This window comes from Equus caballus, chromosome 14, assembly GCF_041296265.1.
Source record: "Equus caballus isolate H_3958 breed thoroughbred chromosome 14, TB-T2T, whole genome shotgun sequence".
In the NCBI taxonomy this organism is placed as follows: Eukaryota; Metazoa; Chordata; class Mammalia; order Perissodactyla; family Equidae; genus Equus; species Equus caballus.
This window is the reverse complement of record NC_091697.1, coordinates 29,331,601-29,354,301: the sequence shown is the minus strand read 5'-3', so window position 1 is coordinate 29,354,301 and position 22,701 is coordinate 29,331,601. Positions and strand designations below refer to the sequence as shown.

Genomic DNA, 22,701 nt, shown 5'->3' with positions numbered 1-22,701 from the left:
AGGCTGTGCCAACCTCTTCACCGTTATTTCCTGTTGGTCCCCCTCATACTTTACACTATTGTAATATTGATAGAATGATAGATTTACACATATGTACATGCACACACACACACACTTATTGCCTCTGTAGCATGGCACAGGTTTTTCCCTTCCTGGAATGCCTATCTCCACTTTATCCAAGGGCAAACTTCTGTTCATTCTTAAAAGCCTACTCATATCAACTCATCAAACACATCCTGCTTCTCTCCAGTCCGACAGCGTTAATTCCTCCCGCCTTTGTACTGTATATGGACCCAGCCCAAACTCCATCTTGCCTGGATTGCCCTGTACTGTAATTCTTTATCTTCGTGCCCACTCTGCCTATTAGATTGTAAAACCCTTGAGGGCAGAGACCACAATTATCAGTCTCTGCCTCCCTTGAAATTGTTACAGTACTTGGTACATGGTGGGTGCTCATTAAATGATTGTTGAAATTAAAAAAGGAAAAATGTGTTGGCAATAAAAGACTTTGGCTGGGAAAGGTTATTACCATTGTACCACAACCAGGAGTTTATTATGTACCTGTTTTCACGAAGCAGTTTGCTGAGTGCTCCTCAGAACAAATTACACAGATTCGCTTCTTGACCTCTAAGAACTTATTTATAATTTAATACATATATCAGGCATGAGGGCAAATATGGAAAGGACAGACAATAATTGAATTACCAACATTAAACAGATATACAAATAGGTTAGATTAAATATTTACTTTGTATGCGTGTTACCTTGTAAAGGGTAATTGCATTTTAGCAGCTGGTGAGTGGATGGGAACCATTTGAGTTTTATGTTTAGACAATAGGATCCTATCATAATGATTACAATGTAAACTGAATTTTGATGTTTTTATGGGTGAAGATGGACATTAATATTCCCTATGAGGTTAATTTACATTACATTGGAAGAAGAAGTCGTATACTTTGGATAGAATCCAAATCTAGCCACCTCTGGACAAATTAGAGCAAATGGAGCTTATCTGTAGAACTCCACCATTTAAAAAAATATAGAATCTGAAAAATATGTGTTTTTCATCAAAAACAGGAAATAGGGTATTTGACAACATGCATTTGTCTACGGAATGTGATGGAATATGTGATGAAATATGTTTTGTCAATAAAATAAATTGCCAAACAAAATGTAATCCTTTCTGCAAATGCATTTAGTCTCCAGAATGAAATGAGCTACTTCCACAAAGTGCATTTTTTTCCTTTGAATTATTTTAGATTTGCTGTCTATCAAAAACTATGGAGAAAATGTGTTTTGTCAGACACTGTATTTCAAGGTACACAGATAAAAATATATTTAATTAGAAAAAAGCAGACTCAGTTGTGGAGGGTCAGTGAGTGTTCGTAGCGTATTGATGTAGTTTAAATGAGTCTGTGACTTTTGGCTGAAGAAGCTTAGCTCACATCCCTCTCTGGTTGTATTCTTGAAAATGTTCAAGTGATACCCTGATGGTCCTTGAGCATATTCATAACACATTTATTGTACCATGTTATCATCACATCACTGAAAGAGTTAATTACATGCCTAATTAGGTTCTTTTTGTTTCATTCTCCTGCTCTGTGAATTGGTCCTTTGCCCCAAGGCTCCTGAGGAATTTAACTTACATAATTAATTAACGCAGTTTAACCCTTCAAATGTGACTCTAACACCCCACCTAGTTTAACATGATTTTAGATCTCTGGTTAACAGCCTGTAGTGCTATACAGTGGATGAGTTAAAGTCAAGTAATTAAGTGTTGTTAAGTTGCGAAAAAATATAATTTTTGGAAAAGTGATCAAAGGAGTAATAAGTGTGGAAGCAGCTGTGAGAAGAGTGAAGTATTATAATACATATGAAAGAGGATATGAATGGAACTCTTTTTGTCTTTTTCTCTTGTTCTTTTTTAAATTAGAACACACTTCCTCACTCGTGGTATCTGCTTAATATTTAAGGATTGAATGAGATAATGTCTATAAAGCTCTTGGCTCTATGCCTGGCATTGTTTTACTTTGATTGATAGTTTTCCAGTATTAAATAAACATTGTTCCATTTGGTTTTCAAAATGTTTTCTTTTCTGCATGAGAATCACTTATCTCCATCTTATGGAAAAGTAAACTAAGTTTCAAAGGGTCGTGTAGTGGTGGACCAGTCGAAGGGACCAATCTCTACTGCTGGGTGAGAGGAACTTTCTTAGGGAGAGGTGACATTTGAACTGTATCTTGAAGAATAAGGAGGAAATAAAAAGGCAGGAGCTGCATGGAAACGATGAACGTAGGTGGAATGTTGAGTGTACTGTTAATAACCTATGTTACCAGAGAGAAGGGCTTAATTTATCGGGATATGAGGCTACAAAGGTAATTTGCATTCATAAAGTACCTTATGTACTGAGGAATTTTTACTTAGTCCTAGAGGTACTGGGAAACTACTGAAAATGTTTGAAGCAGGTGGCAGACATGATTCAACTTATATTTTAGAAAACCAGCTTTGTTTTTAAGTGTGAAAGGGAATTAGAGCAGGAAAGAGAATGGTGGGCAGGGTGTATATTAGTATATCACTGCTGTACTCCAGCTGAGAGACAGTGAAAGCCCAGGCTGGGGCTGCGGCAATGAGATGAAGAAGGCGGGAGAGAGATTCAAAAGACACTTCTCAAGTCGAATCAGTAAGAGGTCATATATTGTAGACAAGGTTATGGGAGAGTTTGGGAAAAACTGCAAAGTTGTATAAGAGATGAGGCCCTTGATATAGATAGAAAATGCAAAAAAAACACACAAAAACTTCTACAAGTTGATGTTGGTGAAGCAGATATATTTGGTTTTGCATATACAGGATATGACCGTAGGATCAATAGACAGATGTGTTGTGTAAATATGGATCCTGAGTCCAGGAGAGGAGCTGGGGGAAGGAATAAAGATTTGGAGAGTTATTATTATATTTGCTTTTGTCTTTGCTATATGAATGAAATGCCTTTATAAGAATTTTAATTAATATTCAAAATAATGCATTGAAATGAAATTTAACAAATGTGAAGGCCTAACTCTCTCATGTTCTTCTCACTTTTACTAAGTAACAGTTATTCAGAATGTGTCATGATCAGGCATAATTAAGATGTACATGAATTATCTCAGTTAATTCAAACTACTTGGATAAACCTGGGTGATAGATATTAATATTCCTATTTCCCAGTGAAAACACTGAGGCTTGGACAAATGAAATTACCGGCCAATATAGAACAAGAATTCAAATCCTCGTGTATCTCCAAAGTCTGTCTTCTTAAACCACACTCCCATGGAAACGTTCAAATCTGATTCATCTTCAAGGCTTCCAGTTCTCAGTGGTGACTCTTTTCGGTCTCTCATGGGTAGCCTAACCTCTTCTTCATTGGGAAATAATTCGCAAGTATCCAGCAGAGGACTTGACCTACAGAAGGCAGCCAATGGATGTTTATTTCCATCTTTTTTTCAGGCCAGAATCCTTCCCTCTCTCTCAGCCCTTCTAGCACCCCTTCTGGGTATAATTTAAGACCCACAGTTCTCTCTACTTTCATTGTAGACCTTGACACACATTATTTGAATAGAAGCATTATCTGTGCTTTTCCACAATGGGTAGCACACAGCCTTGTAACGTGCTAAGTGCTCCGCCTGCGTTGCCTCATTTATAATCCAATGAGGTTATACTCTAAGTACCTCCGTTTTTGAAAGAGAAATGTGCAGCTCTGTCAGTAACTGGCCAAGGACTCCCAAAGAGCTAAGACATAGATGAGGATGTGAACCCTTGTCTAGAGCAAGAAGAGTGCTAAGTGACTAGTGCCTTGTGTATAGTAGGCTCTCATCCTTGAAGGAACGAGTAAACAAAAGCACTGTTTCTATAAGCAAGACTTTGGGGACATGAGCGTAGTTCTATTAGACTGTAGGCTTTTTTTTTTTTTTTTATCAGTGCTCATGGTAATAAGATTCTGCCTAATGTGACTCATTTCAGAGAAGGCTTGAATAAAGGAGCTCTGTAATAATGCAAAAAAATTTCAAGTCAGTCTTCTGGAGTATCTGAAAGGCACATGTTCATTCCTTAATCTCACCAATCCAAATAATGAACAAGGGAGTCCACAACAGAATTATAGAGATTGTTCCAAAGCTTAGAGGCTAATTTGATTTTGTACGGAATGTTAAGAAAGGATTTTAAAGAATTTTTAATGAAAAGGCAATTAACGTTGAAACCTTCATTAACGGATAGTTGAGAGAAAAAACTGGACTTCTTGCTGAGTTTTTGACTTTTTAACTAATTGCAAAACTTTATGGTATTTTTTACTGTATATTAGAAAATGGTAAGGCACTATCTATTTAATACAGCTAGACCTTATGGGCAAATAGAACACTTTTAAAGGCTTTTAATTTTTTTTTTAAGTAAAGAGGACAGAACCCCCAAGAACTAATTATAACTGAACAGTGCTCATTTGATAAAATGGATGCAGAGTAATGAAATGTTCACAAGGAAACAGTAATTTTGACTCAGCTTAAAAGACTCTTGAAACTATTATTTGTTTCCTCATATTAGCATACATTGGCCAATTTTGCATACAGCAGAAAGTGGACATTTTGTAAGAAAACTATTAGGAGCAGTCCTGAGCATTGAACAAAAAATAGAGAATGCTTATGAATGTTGGTTTCTTGATTCCAAGTCTCTACACTCTTAAATACAGTTCACTTATCACTTTTTCTTTTTTTTTTTTTGGTGAGGAAGATTGGCACTGAGCTAACATCTGTTGCCAGCCAATCTTCCTCTTTTTTTGCTGAGGAAGATTGGCCTTGAGCTATCATCTCTGCCTATCTGCCTCTACTTTATATGTGGGATGCTACCACAGTATGGCTTGATGAGCAGTGTGTAGGTCTGCACCCGGCATCTGAACCTGCAAACCCCAGGCTGCCAAAGCAGAGTGCACGAACTTAACTACTACGCCCCCCGGCCAGCCCCATCATTTCTCACTTTTTTAAAAAAGTTATTTTATTCAGGTCATATTGGATTATAACAGTGTGGAATTTCAGGTGTACACTATTATCTATCAGTTTCAGTATAGACTGCATGGTGCTCACCACCCATAGTCTAGTTCTTATCCATCACCATATGTGCCCCTTTACCCTTTTGCCCATTTCCCCACCCCCTTCCTTTCTGGTAACCACTAATCTGTTCTCTTTATCCATATGTTTGTTTATCTTCCAAATATGAGTGAAATCATACAGTGTTTGTCTTCTCTGCCTGGCTTATTTCACTTAATATCATACCCTCATGGTCCATCCATGCTGTTGTAAATGGGACAATTTTGTCTTTTTTATGGCTGAATAGTATTCCATCATATATATACATGTCACATCTTGTTTATCCTTTCATCTGCTGATGGGCACTTGGGCTGCTTCTGTGTCTTAGCTATTGTGAATAATGCTGCGCTGAACATAGGGGTGCATAAATCTCTTTCTATCGTTGATTTCATGTTCTTTGGATAAATACCCAGCAGTGGGATAGCTGGACCAATGGCATGTCTATTCTTAATTTTTTGAGAAATCTGCATACTGTGTTCCACAGTGGCTGCACCAGTTTGTGTTCCCACCAGCAGTGTATGAGGGTTCCCTTGTCTCCACATCCTCTCCAACATTTGTTATTTTTTTGTGTTGGTAATTATAGCCATTTTGATAGGTGTAAGGCGATATCTCACTGTAGTTTGATTTGCCTTTCCCTAGTACTTAGTGCTGTTGAACATCTTTTCATGTGCCTGTTGGCCATCCATACATCTTCTCTGCAAAAATGTCTGTTCACATCCTCTGCCCACCTTTTGATTGGGTTGTTTGTTTTTTTGTTGTTGAATTGTATGGTTCTTTATATATTTTGGAGATTAGCCCTTTGTCTATATGATTTGCAAATATTTTCTCCCAGTTGATAGGTTGTCTTTTTGTTTTATTCATGGTTTCCTTTGCCTTGCAGAAGCCTTTTAGTCTGATGTAATCCCATTTGTTTATTTTTTCTTTTGTTTCCCTTGCCTGAGTAGACATGGTATTCAAAAAGATGCTGCTAAGACTGATGTCAAAGAGCATACTGCCTGTATTTTCTTCTAGGAGTTTTATGGTTTCAGGTCTTACATTCAAGTCTTTAATCCATTTTGAGTTAATTTTTTGGATAGTCTAAGATAATGGTCTACTTTTATTCTTTTGCATATGGCTGTCCTGTTTTCCGAATATCATTTATTTAAGAGACTTTCATTTGTCCATTGTATGTTCTTAGCTCTCTTGGCGAAAATTAACTGTCCATAGATGTGTGGTTTTATTTCTGGGCTTTCAATTCTATTCTATTGATCTATGTGTGTGTTTTTCTGCCAGTACCATGCTTTTTTGAATACTATAGATTTGTACTGGGGTTTTTTTGGTGAAGAAGATTGGCCCTGATCTAACATCTGTTGCCAATCTTCCTCTTTTTGCTTTAGGAAGAGTGGCCCTGAGCCAACATCTGTGCCCATCTTCCTCTATTTTGTATGTGGGATGCTGCCAGAGCATGGCTTGATGAGTAGTGTAGGTCCGTGCCCAGAATCTGAACCAGTGAATCCAGGCCACTGAAGCAGAGTGCACTGAACTTAACTACTATGCCGCTGGACTGGGCCCTCTTTGTAGTGTATTTTGAAGTCAGGGATTGTGATGGCTCCAACTTTCTTCTTTTTTCTCAGGATTGCTTTGGCTATTTGGGGTCTTTTGTTGTTCCATATAAATTTTAGGATTCTTTGGTCTATTTCTGTGAAGAATGTCATTAGGATTCATTTCTCACTTTAACCCTAATGATGGAAGTGAATGGAACATCCATTCTTTGGTTTTTCAATATTTAGTTTTGGTACCAGCATTTCCCAAACTTTGCCCTGGAAATGTTAGTAACTATTATGTTCCCCACCCCCTACCACATGTGTGATCCTTAGGGCCTTAGAGTAATGGAAATGAAGACAGAAGTCTTTTTGCTGGCAGAATATTAGAGAGTTTTTATTGGCCATATGGTGTACTCTTATGCCATGGAATTAGGAAAAGTCTTATTTCTTGCCTTTCAGAGTAATTTAAAGAAAAAAGTTTATAAGCTTTGGAATTAGATTAACTTCCTAAGTTGTCTCCTAGCAATTTCTTTTGACATTACTAGGATAACTAACCACCATGTGAGCAGGGCAGGGTCAGGGGTGAGGAGGTTGAGGGCCCCCACAGGAGAGGTAGTTTGCTACCCAGCCTTTGCCCTGTGGCTAGTCTTTTTTTTTTTTTTAACGATTTTATTTTTTTCCTTTTTCTCCCCAAAGTCCCCCAGTACATAGTTGTACATTCTTCGTTGTGTGTCCTTCTAGTTGTGGCATGTGGGACGCTGCCTCAGCGTGGTTTGATGAGCAGTGCCATGTCAGCGCCCAGGATTCGAACCAACGAAACACTGGGCTGCCTGCAGGGAAGCGCGCGAACTTAACCACTTGGCCACAGGGCCAGCCCCTGTGGCTAGTCTTTTTATACCTCAAATTGCTCACTGCTGAATAGGTGCCAAACCACACAGCTCCTAACTTTTAGATTTGATATATCAGATATGGTAAAACAATCTTTCTTTACCTTTTTCACTTCTAACCTTGTTTACTGGGAGGTAACAATGTAAAAGAATTAGAGGCATGTTCCTTTAACAAAAACAGTCTAATTCTATTTGTTGACTGTAAAGAGAAGCAAGAAGAGACGTCAGTTAGGAGCCTAACCAATCAAAGCCATTCCATCTTGAGAGGATCCATCTTGGTAACTGAAGAAAGAACCGAAATTTGCAAAGTTCTTCCTCCATCTGAGTTCAACGCTCAGTCTTCATTAATGCTAGAACTCATTTAATCTGCTTATATTATGACCCAACATAAATATTGTAGGCATTTGAGATATCTATTTCTGGATAATCTGGTTGATTGAGTGATCAGTTAAATGCATCAAATCAAAGAATTTTCCAGAATCAATTGGAAGTAAGAAGATCTGTGGTCCACCTCTGCCACTTACCAGCTTTGTGACCTTGGACATCCCTTAAGTTTTTTCTTTTACTTAGGATCCGGTGGCGCAGCGGTTAAGTTCACTGTTTAAATCTAAGTTCTCATGAGCTGAAACTATACTATCTTATTTGGTTATAATCAATGCATTTTTGGCAGCGCCACATAATGTATCTCTGTATAATGGAAAATTTGTGTATGACCATTTCTCATGCACGTATATTCCTGTATTTGAGAATTTGTACTTTGATTCATTGTAAGAAAAAGAAACGACAGAAATATGGCAGGCAAATTCATTCTTCCCTTTGACCGGTTGTTTTGCCCAGCATAGAGTCTTCTCAGTTTTATCTGTGTCTCAAAAGGTCTAACTCCTTGAATAGGTTTCCTTGGGAGAAATTCAAGGAAATAAAGATTTTGGCCAACAAAAATTTCTGAACTTATCCTTTCATAGAATGTTTGAAATACATTATATTATTTTAAATAATTTTGCAGGAATGTTTCTACAAACATCCTCCTTCCATTTTGGTTTATTTAGGTACAGCTGTACATACCGTTCTCATTTATGGACAATATCAATAATCTGTGTATTGTAGTCTCTTACAACCCAGAAGAGCAAAATATTACACATTAGATCTTGAGCAAGGTCTTGATGATGTCAGTTTTGACATTGATGCGTCTAAGTAGTTGAGTTTTAATCTGTACCAGGGTATAACTCTTTTGTACACTGGCACAATTATTATTGTTATTATTATTATTATAAAAATCAGGTATATTTATTAAGCTACACAAGGCAAAAAGAAACCAAAGTGACATCCTATGGTGTCAGCTCAATGAAGGATCGATGTTGTAGGGAGGGAGGGCTTATTGACCTAGGAAAACCAATGGGAGTTCAGAGCCATTTTCTGTGGATGAGGGCTTACCCAAGTCCTTCCCTAGGTTCAGGTTTGTCATCTATTTTATGTTTGGTGTCTACATTTATTGTTGTTTGCATTAACATATATACCCAGGCTTCACTCAAACAACAGATGCAGATTTTGGTACTTTAGTTCCTTTCCTTTCTTTTCTTAAGTTGCAGAAATCATAAAACACAGGCATTTTGAGGGAACCTTTATGCTCAAATATAATCTATTTATAGCAGATGAGGTGTGATAATTTTATGAGACTGTTTTACACACTAGTACAATAAAATTATTGAGTTAATTTGTCTGTATCATGTCCTTTATTACTGTTTTCATTCCCTTTTATTATACCTTGCCCAAATTACTAGTGTAAGTAGCATGTTCTCTTAATTCTGCGTTAGATTTATTCATTTGTTTGCTTGGTCATACGTTTAGATGCCTTGACATGTACTAGATATCAATTCCCTTGTCATTTTTTTCTTTATTCTGCCATATTGTGACTTAACACAAAAATACACACTGCAAAATGTATGTTGGTCTGGGACATTAAAATGATTGACAATGAGCTCGCAGGGCAAGGAGGAGGCTAATCCATATATGACACACAGAAGCTGTTTTCCTGGCAACAACTTCATCATTGTTTCTAAACATGAGCGATGAGCCAATGTACCTAAAAATCATTCAGGTAAACAGCAAAGAATTTTGTTTGGCAGGGTATGAATACCATAGTCTTTCTCCTTCTCACGTCACTGTGGGAAGTGGACATAGATTCTTCCCACCTAGATTACTAGCTGTTTTAACTCAATATGAGATGTGTAAATCTTTGGCAGTTTCCTAGTGAGTCATATTCAATCCTTTTATATGTATGTAATAACATCTCAGAGTAGTTAAGATATGTCAGGCCCTTGGGGAAAAAATATTCACGTACATTTGGAATGTAGGCTAGATATGTAGCTACTTTTCCCGGGTAATAAATTGTTTTGAGAACAAGTTGAAATCTGATGATAGACTCTATCAAATTTTTAAGTCCAATATCTCGTAGTATTCGATATTTCACATTAAGTGAAGGAAAGAGAAAATAGGAGGCTAAGTTGGTTCAAAAAACTGTATGAGACCTAAGAAAAGACTGTTCCCAGATGGAATTCACTGAAGATTCTGTTTCTTTGCATTTTCATTATAATTAATTCTTTAATATTGCCAGTTGAATCTCACGAATTGAAAATGTTCCAATCTATACAATCTGGCATCATGCTGCTCTTCTGAAATTCCAGGGAGCTTTCCTAAGGGAAGATTGGGAAATTCACAGTACGAATGGAGCAATTAGAACAGAGGTGTGGCATCAAGAGATATGGGCCAAATAGATATGACATCATGACAGTGGCCTCTTTCCAAATGCACTATAGTCAAATTAGCATATGGTAATAAGAATGGAAGAGAGAGAGATGCTGTTCTCTGGAAAACAGTATGAATTTAAAGTTTTAAATTCCATGATCTCCAAACCATATCCTGAAAGTGATATGCCTATAGGGGAGTTGGAAGCAGCATTAGATGAGTTGCCAAAAATATACAGAGGTTAAGGCAAGGGTGCATGGGAGTTGATGGGAGAGGAAAACTAGGAAGGAAACAGGCCATTGCCTGGAAGATAAGTTATTGATCAAGGACCCTCAGGGTTAACTGAGGATGGAGAATTAGCAGGAATTAATATGGGAACTTAATGGTACATAATCCAGTTATTTTGGAAAAGAGAAGTTGTATGAGTTGCAAAGGGGCTCACATGTGTAGGCAGTGGCAGAGCCAGGGTCCATCATTTCATGTCTGTCCCTAGGATTGCCCTGAAGGCTTAGAACATTCACTTTTTTAAGAAGTTAAATACATAGGAAGCGTCAACCTCCTTGAACCTTATGTAAAATTCATGTAACCTTTTATCTTACCTTATGACATTTTAATTATAGAAGCAATACACACTCATTGTAGAAAGTTTATAAAACTATAAGGGAATATTTTCCCTCTCCCCACCCGAAGATAACCGTAGGTTAACTGTCTTATCCTTCATCCTAGAAGACTTGGAATGAGTACAAATATAGTAGGAATAAAACTCGTAGACAATGATCAGTTTTATTCACAAGCTTTATGAGGCATAAATAAGGTTGTAAAAATCAGTATAGACAAAGGGCACATCTGAGCAAGCTTGGTGTGCCCATTCTGCTCCTCACTGGGATGCGGCCAGAGGAGTGATGATGATCTTCAGCCTGTTTTAGCCCCACACAAAAGACCTCCTTTAAGCATTATGATGCCACTCCTCCCCAAACCACCACTACAAGAGCCACATCACTTCCCAGAGTGACCATTTTGTTTTATGTTTTCTGTTTTTGTCAAACTATTTTTTCTATCTATCTAACTATCTATCTATCTGTATTGACAAAATTAAGTTGACAGTGCAAACACAGTATTGGACCCTGCCCTTTCCATTCATTTAAAACTTTGAGTATTTCCCATGTCAGTACATAGCCTGCAGACACATGGTTTTAAATTATTAGCCTAATTTTACAGTGGCAAAGGGGGGGGGGGGCTAATCAGATTTTCATTTATTTGGGAAAAATCAGAGTTAATCTGGCAAGTTTTCATATTTAAAAGCTCACTTGCAAGTTGTGAGAGCTAAATTTACTGAGTTGTCCACTTGTCTTATCAGGAAAATAATCACTAATGTTTCCTACAAAAGACGTCTGTTAAAATTAACTGAATGTTTACCTCGACAAGGAAGTAACAAGTATTCAGAAGGCTTACTCACACGTTAGAATTCTTTGTGAGAAATTCCACATCTAAATCCTCCTTTAATTTTTTTCCTTATTTTTTTTATTAAACCTTTATTTGCTTTCTCCTTTTTTATTTTTTTTAATTTTACCTTCTCTTTTTTCTAGTGAACGCTCAACAGCATCTGTATTGTGTACTGAGTAAGTCATGTTAATGGATTCCATAGATAATTTCCAGTGGTTGAAAAGGCCTTTGACTTCAGAGGAATTGAAGCAATTTTGAAAGAAGCCGAAGAGGTGTCTATTAGAATCCTCCCCATACACATGAATGGTGGAGTGACATTTGAATTTGACAGAGAGAGTGAAAAGATCAAGTTGAAATGTAGCACTAGAGAAGGGAATGCCGCCTTATCCGTGCCTTCTCTGTTTGCTGAGAGAAGATATTCGAAACTTTGAATGAGAAGTAAAGGGCATTAGCATCAAGTGAGAGTACAGGAGTCAACTTGGATTTGCAAATACAAAGTCATCTCGCCTCAACTCCAGAAGACCTTGAAGCTGAGATCCAAGATCATATGCTTAAAAATAAGTAACTTTTGTTACAGAAGAGTGTGTAGGTGACCAAAGCTGAATTTGCACAAGAAAGGAGAGATCACAGAAAGGAGACTCTGAAGGAGTAAGGATACCTGGGCTGGTTCTGGGAGTCTAATTCGGGAGGCTGGGCTAGTCTCAGAGTCTACAAAATGATTTCTGAGAGGTGAGCAACTTCCACTTTGGCTTAAAAAAAAAAAATCTGAGGGCACCTACATTGACATTTTATCCCCTTTAAAAGATGAATTCCTCGCTGCAGTCATATGTATTTCTTCTTAATAATAAGGGCTGAATTTTTGCCTGGATTCACTCCTTAAAATTTAGGGAACCCACAGCCCCTCGAGTCCCCCCCACTTATTCTCAGCTGAACACCAAGATTCAAATTGTAGGTTCAAATATCATTGTACTTAACTCTCTTGGAATAAAGAATAATTCAGATAGGGAAATACTCATTGAAATTCACCTCCTCAAAAGCTACGGTCAGTAGTTAGTTGGTTATAAATAGTGTTTCTGCTTCTGTGTTATTTGATTCTGTTAGAATAAGAACACATTCATGTATTATTTGGGAAGCTAAAAATAAGTTTAAAAATAGAAAATAAATTATAGTGTAAGAAAAAATAGCATAAGCAATGTTGAAAAAAAGAATTTTAATTAAGGAATGAATTAAACATGCTTTAGTAGTAATGTCTGTCTATAAAAAATAAAATTGGTTAGGAAAGTTTACCATAGTGGTTAAGAGGACTTGGGTCTACAGAGTCATGTGGCTTAGACTGAAGCCTCTGTTGGCCAGGAAATAGCTAAGAGATCTTGGGACAGTTCAGTTATAAAACTGGAATAATAATACATGCACACCTGATAGGGTTGTTTTGAAAATTAAATGAGATACTTATAAAGCAAGTAGCATGTCGCCTGGCACATGGTAAGCACTCTGATAATACTTGTTCCTGCATGAGGCAGAAGAGCCCTGTCTTAGCTCAGATCCTTTGAGAAGCAGATGCTGAGATGGGATTATACGTGCAGCAGATTTATTAAGGGAAATATCTGTGAGGGATAAAGGGCAAGAAGCAGGAGTAGCAGGGAAAGATTTCAGATCATAATGGAGGTCTGAGATGTGTGAAAGAAGAAGGAGAAGGAAGGTAGATTGAGTAGGAAAAGTCTCAGGCTGCAGTAGAAGCAAGGACTCTGGGAATGTAGTAGTGGACCCAGAGAGACAACAGCTAGGGATGTTGCTGTCTGAAGCAGAAGATGTGAGCAGTGCATTTCTGTGACTGCCGTGGGGCCATCGCTTGAGCTGGTGCTTTGGTATAACTGTTGTAATTCATTAGTACTGATGCATTAGAGCATTCCTTCACTCCAACCTTTGGGTGATAGATTCACGGTACCCTATCTTTGAATCTCAATTTCCTGACCCATGAAATGGGTCAAATAAATATTACACACTATTTCAGAACTGATTTAAAGATGTGAGATATTATATGTGAAAGCATTGTTTTGAAGAAGAAGATTAGCCCTGAGCTAACATCTGCCACCAATCCTCTTCTTTTTGCTGAGGAAGACTGGCCCTGAGCTAACATCCATGCCCATCTTCCTCTACTTTATATGTTGGACGCCTACCACAGCATGGCTTGATAAGCAATGTGAACATCCGTGCCTGGGATCCAAGCCAGTGAACCCTGGGCTGCTGAAGCAGAGTGTGCGAACTTAACCACTATACTGCTGGGCTGGCACCAGGAAGATTTTTTAAAAAACAGTAAAAAATGCTTTGGGAATGTAAATTGGCACACTAGTGTTTCCTTTAGATATTTTGCAATTCAAAAATTTCTCTGCATTAGTTTTGTCTTTCAATTTGCCTGACTTTATTATAATGAATTTCACACGAATGTGGAAACAACTATCCTCTCTTATCTTTGAAATCACTAAGAATTTAAGGTTTACCACCAGAATGTTTTATCTGATGCTATTGTAAGTACGCATGGTAGTGAATGAGTCTCCACTATTCCACATATGGCTTATGGGACCTGAAGAAGTGAACCCACTGAGTCCAGACATTATTTTTAAAGATACCGCAGTTTGGAACTCGGGAATACTGTTAAGTGTTCCATCAGTTGTTCATGACTGTGTCATGAGGCCTCACAAAATGGTCAGAGCATAGAAAGCTCTCAATAAATATTTGTGTAACGATTCACTGAATCAGTTAACTTCCTGCCCTCTTTAGTTTTATCTCTGTGACCTTTCCTCAGAAGGATTAGGAACCTGAAACATAAAAACATAGAAGGAAATAGAATGAAAGCCCAAATCCCTTATGCCTGTGAAAATGAGAAAGGAATGGATCTCGTATTTGGATCATACCTCTTAGGATCACAAGGGTGATAGATCTGTAGAGGTCATCTAATCCTACTTTATTTTAGAGCAGGTTTTTTTTTTTTTTTTTTTTTTTTTGAGGAAGACTAGCCCTGAGCTAACTACTGCCAGTCCTCCTATTTTTGCTGAGGAAGCCTGGCCCTGAGCTAACATCCGTGCCCGTCTTTCCCTACTTTATACATGGGACGCCTACCACAGCATGGCTTGCCAAGCGGTGCCATGTCCGCACCCGGGATCCGAACCGGTGAACCCCGGGCCACTGAGAAGCAGAACGTGCGCACTTAACCACTGCACCACCGGGCTGGCCCTAGAGCAGTTTTTTTTAACATGAGCCAGATCATTCTTTGTTGTGGGGGGCTGTCCCATGCCTTGTAGGATATTCAGCAGCATCCCTAGCCTCTACCCACTAGACGACAGTTGCATTCCTTCCCCCATTCCCCAGTGGTGACAACAAAAATGGATCCAGAATTGCTAAATGTCCTGGGGGGACAAAATCGTCCCCGGTGGAGAATGACTATTTTAGAGATAAGGAAAGCTTGAAAGTTTAAATAAGTCAACAAAACTCTTGGCAAGGCTAACACCACAACTAGAATCCTAGCACGAAGTATCTATCGGTGCTTTTCAACCATCCAACACGGCCTCTCTGATTCAATATGTGATTAAATGTGCCTCCAGAAGAGTTGCTGTTGTTGTATCGTGACCATTCATGTTTATTCATAACATTCTTCCGGTTTGTGGGCTGTTTGATATTATACACATTTTATTGCATGGAAGGCAAGGCTTGATATTCCTCTCTACACTGGATTAAAAATGAAATTCCTCTTGGAGGTGAAAGGGGCACGTTTTGAAGCCCAAAATTGACAGGGGAGCGAGAGTTCAACAATCTTTCTCTGAGGGACTGACTTGGAGATGTATCATGCTTTCTCTGCCAAGCTTATACTTAAATAGAAAAATATATCTGTACACATAGATTTCTATAAAAAATGCCTGCCAAGTCCAGAAGACACCTCTCTAAAGTGGCAGAGAACAGAATGATCTTGTAGGGATGGTCGAGTGTAATTTCAGATAATTCTATATCAGGTTTCTGAGAACACTTTTGGAAAGCTCTGTTATATATTAGTGCTGGGTCTCAAAGAAATGGAAAATTAGTATTTTCTTTCTCAGCCTACAATTTATTGATCAAAGAAAACTTATTTTTGGCTTTGTAGTGTTGCAACAATCTGAAGCATATTAATAAAGAAAGAGAGTTGCTTCTTGGGGAGATAACCTTGATGACTGTAATTTTTCTCATGAGTAACAGTGCTGCTTATGTGCCAATATATCACAAGTGAAGGGGAAGGGAGGGGAGCAGATGTTGCTTAGCAAGGGCAGGACAGAGTTCTGTGTATTTTGCTCTGTCTTCTTCTAGCCTCTCTCAAGTTCTCATCCTTCACTCTTTATTCTGCAGAAGGGCTTGAGGGTTAGTATTATGAGAAAAGAAAGGCTTTTTGATTGTGAAAGTAGAAAGAGCTGACAAGGTGTTGCCTAGTTCTAATCATTGAAGGTTCTCCCTAACACAATAATGAGGACTCAACTATGCTTTGTTCCTATGTGTATGCATGCATGCATCCATTCCAAGGGCCGCCGGTGTCACATCTCTGCTCTGCCTCCTATTAATTGTGTCACCCTGGGCAAATTACTTGGTCTCTCTCTGCCTCAGTTTCCTCATCTGTAAATGAGGATATAAGTAACACCTAACTCAAATACAGATAAAAATCAGTTAACGTTTTTGAAGGATTTAGAAAGTAACTATGTGTTTTTTACATGAAAATATGTAAATATATAAATACATAAAACTTATGAATTTTAAATATATTATTTAATATAAGATATATGTACATATAATATGTAGTGAACACTCTGCTAGGTATTGGTGACTTATTACAACAAAAAAGAAAAAGTTCTGAGACAGGCAGACCCCCAAAGCAGGAAATAGGTCCCATTTTTAAAATTTATTTTTCAGTCCATGTTTATTGAACACCTGCTTCATGGAGGCCACCGTGCAAGCCATGAAGGAGGCAATGATAACCATCAGCGTTTCCCTTCTCTAAGAACTCTCTGGTGGAGGAGGGAAAGTGAAATATAATTATAAGATGCTGTAGCAAGTGATATGATAAGTATAGACACAGTGTAGTATGTTTCCATTGAGACTCGCATCTGAGCCCGGGGATGGGGCTTGAGCTACGGAAGCCCTGCAGGGAACACGATGTGAGTCTAGTCTCCTAGGCTGAGTCAGGCCGATTAGGATGGGGTAGAAGACAGAGATAGAGAAGTAAGCCTTGGAGCATGGTCAGGAGGGAGGTAAGTACCATGGCATGCCAGGTCAGGAAGGGCTCTGCGGGTGAGGTTAAAGAGTGTAGGCACTACCTTGAAAGAGAAAGGAAGCCACCGAAACATTTTCAGTAGGCGAGTGGTATGGTCGAGAGGCAGGGATTCTATTTGAGAAACTGCAGTCTCGTGCTGAGTGGAAGAAAGGTTGGGAGAAGGCCAGACCAGAAAAGGCTGAAAGTACAGATTGGAAAAACTCTGCTGAGAGATGATGAGGCTTGAACCTTATCCCCTTGAGAGAGGTGGGGAAGTAGAGATGGATACGGAAATAGTTACTAGTAGGACTCCAACAAAGTCATATTGACTGTTAACCCACCGTGGGATTTGAATTGAGGAGAAAGCATGAAAGTGAAGTTCACTGTTTCTCACAATGTTGAAAAGTCTTATCTGGCCAAACCAGACCTTCAGACGAGGAGGAAAATACAAAGTTAGTCACCAAGAGTTGACGTTCTGAGATATTCATGCCGCCTGCTGATGCTATGACCTTTTAGATTCCTTACTAGTACCTCCTGCTGCCCTCTTTCTAGGTCGTGGTACATGGACCTAATTTTTTGGCACTTTTGATTCAACTTGGGAGAATTTTCACCTATTACTTTTGACATAGACACAGAAGTGGAAGGGACTTTAATGTATGATTTTCTTTGGCCCTTTTCTTAAATCATACATATTTGAGCAGAGGCTGAAAGGATCATTAGAGATCTCAGATGCCATCAGAAAAGTCTTAATAGTGACTGCTTAGAGTGCTGTGCTGACAAAGAATATGAAGCCCATATGGCTTGGTGGAAAAGTGACAAGATCAACTAAATATGCCCATCATGGGTGCAGCAGGGCAGAGCAGAAGCACATATGCTTCATATATCCATTTCTAGGATAAAGAATCCAAGCCCATGGCATCAATGAACTTGACAAAGGTCGCGGAGTTAGTTAGGAGCATGACTGCAAAGAAAACCACATCATGTGGCTGCCGGTGCCAAGATACTTCACTCATTTCTTCAGTAAATATTTGCCAAGGTTGACTGGGTGTCCAGTGCACTTTTTCATGTGGTTTGTTTTTAGTGCTAGATTCTCAGCTTTTAACAATGCAGATAAGGTCCCAGCTTTCGTGAAGATTATCTTCCAGTGGGAGGCGGGCAATAAATAAATGAATAAGTAAGATAGTATCAGATGGCAGTTGAAAATTATGAAAACAGTAAAGACCTGGGGGTGGTGATATGGAACAAATAAAACATGGCAGTAGGGCAGCTGGTCAGGAGAGTTGCTTCAGAAAAGAGGACTTTTTAGTTGAGACTGGAAGGAGAAGAAAGAGCCAGCAAGGCCAAGATCTGACGGAGGAACACACCAGGCACTGCGGATAGCAAGTGCAAAGACACTAAAGCTAAAAGTAGCCTGAGTGTTTGAGGAACAGAAAGACTGCCTGCAGGGCCAGGCATGAGTGAGGGAGACAGCAGAACCTGGGGAGGCTGGAGAGTTAGGCAGAAGCCAGATTAAGTATACTCATCTCTCAAGAAAGTGAGCCTTAGGGTCCTGCTCAGTGGTCTCAGGCAGTAGAAAAGTGAGGGGCTACCCCCTGGGTCTCCAGTTTCTCAGTGCGGTCTTCTGAAAGTCTCTATGAGTACATAGCCTTTTCTTTCTTTTTGTAGGAAACTCCTTGATTATAACTGCCAAGATCAAACAGCTGATAGGATCAAAAACTTTGCTCTATATAGATTAGAGTGGAAAATAGAAACCTGGAATAAGTGTGTTTCCTTCAGGTGACCTTAGTAAAACATTCATGGGGTGCTGACAAGTACTTTGAATTTATACAATGGGGAACACAGTTTAAATACTTTGATATATTGCAAGCAGCTTCTAGAGAATCTCAAAAAAGATTGCGAAGCTCATTTAAATCTTGTACCAACCCTGTGAGAATTGGTAGGAAATAGCTATAGCTATTTTTTTTTCCTCCAGATGGATAAAATGAGGCAGAGAGATTAAATTGCTTGATTTCAGATTTCTTCCTGTAGCCTTGGCATTCAACCTAATGGATACATTCCGCTCACCTTAATTTATAAGTAAATCTATGGTGGAAATCTAAACTGTGGTAAAGCATCATTAGAATCTTCGATTTTTGTGTCCCAAAGTCCCGATTTCTGTATTTACCTTACTAATTATGAGTAACAAATAAAATGAAGTGAATCTCTCAAGATTCATGTGTTGAGCAATGTGCTGAGCCTGCTGAATTTTATTTTGTTTGGCAATTTGTTCCTAAATATTTTCTGCTAGGGTTTGTAGTGGTCCACTTTCAGGCTGCCCCATTAATATTTGCATATATTCCATTAACTTCCTTGTCCTTTCACTTCCCTCCTCTTCTCCCCAACCCTCCCTCTCCCTAGGCCGATTTACCTGTTCAGTGCCTTCTCTTCTTTATAGACTGTGCTCTCAAGTGACAGCTTATGAGCTTAATAAATCCAGGCAAATGTGTAAATGGATGTTAATGGTCCACACTCCCCTTCAGCATGGCATGTATACACTTTAATGGTGACCTTTGATGGGTAATACCCAACTCAAAGGAATGACTAATGGCAGAATTAGGAAGCCAAGTAGATATGGAGGTCAGCGTTGTAGCTAATTGAAAGTAATACATTTGGGGGAAGTCAAGGACTTTGCGTGCCCCTCAAATCATCAAGATATGCCTATTTCCAGAGCCAGCTCTCCTCCTCAAAGGTGGGTCTCATTATACAGGATTTCATGGACCTCAAATGGTGTTTCTGACATGGATATATAAAGGTGAGAGCTGTACCTAGAATGTTTTTCAACAAATTAACAGAAATTTGTATTGATGTGCAAAGTAATATCTGGAAAAGAAGTAAACTAGAGGAAGAATATAATTATCACCTGCAGAATCCTTTCTTCCTCCACTTCATAGAGGAAATTTGTCTTTTTATATGAATCTTTTGTCTCCTACCATATTCTTTCTATGAATAGGCCAGATTCTGTTGTTCTTCTCTCTTGTTGACCCAGGATCTTAAAGCCTATCTGAAATTACAATAAGCCAGTGATAGAACTCATAAGGGAGGAGTCTAGAGTAAACGGACCCTGAGATCTTTTTTCAGTGTATCCCCTTGTGTATAGCACAGGAACAAATGTGTATGTGAAACCCACTCTAAAGGGATACCTCACATTCTGCTTTAAAAGTATGTCTATTTAACGAAGCTCCAAAAATATTGCATTTCATTATTTCCCAGTTCAATATTTTCTTCTTAAAAAAAGGCAGATGAGTCTTAAATTCTACTTTCTATATAAAGGTATATCCAGGTATATGCAGAAAGGAAATGACTCATCCATAAGTACACAAAAATAAAAATTATGGGGCTGGCCCCGTGGCCGAATGGTTAAGTTCGTGCGCTCCGCTGCAGGCAGCCCAGTGTTTGTTGGTTCGAATCCTGGGTGCGGACATGGCACTGCTCGTCAAACCACGCTGAGGCAGCGTCCCACATGCCACAACTAGAAGGACCCACAATGAAGAATATACAGCTATGTACCAGGGGGCTTTGGGGAGAAAAAGGAAAAAAATAAAATCTTAAAAAAAAAATAAAAATAAAAATTATATTCATATCCAGAGCAAGTTATGCCATATTTAAGAGCTTTTGATATCAACAATGAATTTTCTAGTTCTATTGAAAAAGACAGACTTGTTAGATCATGTAATTCTAAAGAAATCTGGTTTGGGCCCTGAGTTAATAAAAGTATTTTTTAATTTTAAGAAATATGAATATGTATTTCTGGGACTTCATATATAATTCAGACCAGTAGTGTCTGTATGGAGAATAGCTTCATGTGCCACAGCTTTCGTCTGGTTAGGAATAACACTAGTCTAGGGGTTAAGCGATAGGGGTTTTCTAGGAAGATTCACTTCATAACTTTCGGCTCTTTACTTTTCACAGGACCTCAAATTCTTCATCAGTATACCAAAGGGTTAAAGTAAGAGCTTGTTTTGAGGGTACCTCTCATCTTTAAAATTCCAGGATTCCAAGAAATAAAAGCAAAAACCATAAATGCTTTTGTAAGGACAGAAGGAGATTTTGCAATGGACCATCTCCCTATTATTAAGATGTGACTCCCATAGCAATTTGTCTGTATTGTTTTATTTTCTGTCCATCTTGGGATATAATTATTTATATACTTGTCTTACTTCCCCTCTTCAATTGCAGGTGAAAACTGATATAAAATATGACTTTATATAAAGCCTTGCCTGTGATAGGCATTTAATATACACATCTCTCCTGGATAGTTGCCTTATGTGTAATGTCCTTGTGTGGCTTATAGAAATGAGCATCATTGCTTTATTTTTAATTTCCAATATACCATATTCCTTCCTTCGGTAAAACTTCTCTGAACATCTGTTCTAAACAGAGCACTGTATTAGACTCTGTGAGGGTTATAAAAATTCTGTCTTCTTTCCAAAGGATTTTATAATCTAGTGGTAGTACATGAACACCTGCAAATAAGAGTCATCAATGTCAGGGGCCTTGGCAGTGCCTAGCAATAGCCAATGTTCAGTAAATGACAGCTGATTTCTCCACTGGCTACAAATACAATTTCTAGTGTTGTTATCATTTGCATTATTTCTAGAATCTAAGATAGTTAAATGTGGATAAAAAAAAAAAAACAAGAACTAGAGCATCCTATAGCAATTAGACAGTGCTTCAGGTGATGTGTCTTCACTATAATCATCTGAATTTGGTTAAAACTGGCTGGTGGTACTTTGAAAAGTATATGGTCTTTCCTCACAGTGGAACTAGGTATTTGTACTGCTTTTAGAACAATGTACAGTGTGGTTCCTGAAACAGTAATAACAGCATCACCTAGAAACTTGTTAGAAATGTGAGTTCTCAATGGGTTGAATCAGGAACTCTGGGGTGGAGTCCAGTGATCCATCTTTAAACAAGTCTTCTGAGTGATTCTGATGTGCCCTAAGTGTGAGAGCCCCTGTTCCTGGATGTCCATAGAGACATGGTGAATGTCCTTGTGGAGGAATATGTGACAGTGAGATGCCAAAAACAAAACTGGGTGGAAAGAATAAGAATTTCATAACCCCTGCTCTCACAATGTCCAACCTAGTGAGGAAGCAAGTTAGCACTAAGATGAGTACACAATCACAAACTCTGGCATGCTGCAAATGCCACGTGCAGGTGCACACATGGGCTGGACCGGGAAGAACTGAGGAATCTAAGGTTTAGACAAGACTCACTAGGGAATGAGTTTGAGCAGAGTTTGTGCCTTTGATGCTGTTGAGGTGTCAGGAGGAGACCTGGAACCTGTTTGATTCTAACAGAGAAATATGAAGACTATTTAACAAAATGCTTTCACACAGTTCTTTTCCCTTTATTTCTCTTGGAGTTAATAACCATATCCTTTATAATTTCTCTTAAGCTGACTTAAGATTTTGATTATCTACACAGATAAGTATATATACATACATATACAGAAGTATTCATTGATGACTATAATATTCAATAAGCAGCTTGCTTTGTGCAATTATTGGGATGTTAATGTATGTTAATGTATGTGTTAGGTACCAACTCCACACTAGGCACTGCCCTCGGTCCTGTACACACAACTTCTAAATCAATTCTCCTAACATTTCTTCAAGTACGAATTGTTAACTTACTTGTGGTAAGTAAAATGGCTCAGTGCAATTAAATCACTTGCCCCAGGTCACACGGCC

General features: G+C 38.5%; 1 protein-coding gene across 11 annotated transcripts in view; it reads left to right on the top strand.

Moving 5' to 3' along the window:
* TENM2 (teneurin transmembrane protein 2) overlaps positions 1 to 22,701 on the top strand; it is a 3,416,041-nt gene that overhangs the window by 2,372,811 nt on the left and 1,020,529 nt on the right. The window contains exon 3 of one of the 11 annotated variants that reach the window (XM_070232933.1): positions 11,847 to 12,432. The exons of the other annotated variants lie outside the window; for them this stretch is intronic. The gene's annotated coding sequence lies outside the window, so the exon portion shown is untranslated. The remainder of the gene's footprint in view (positions 1 to 11,846; positions 12,433 to 22,701) is intronic. 11 annotated transcript variants of the gene reach the window in all.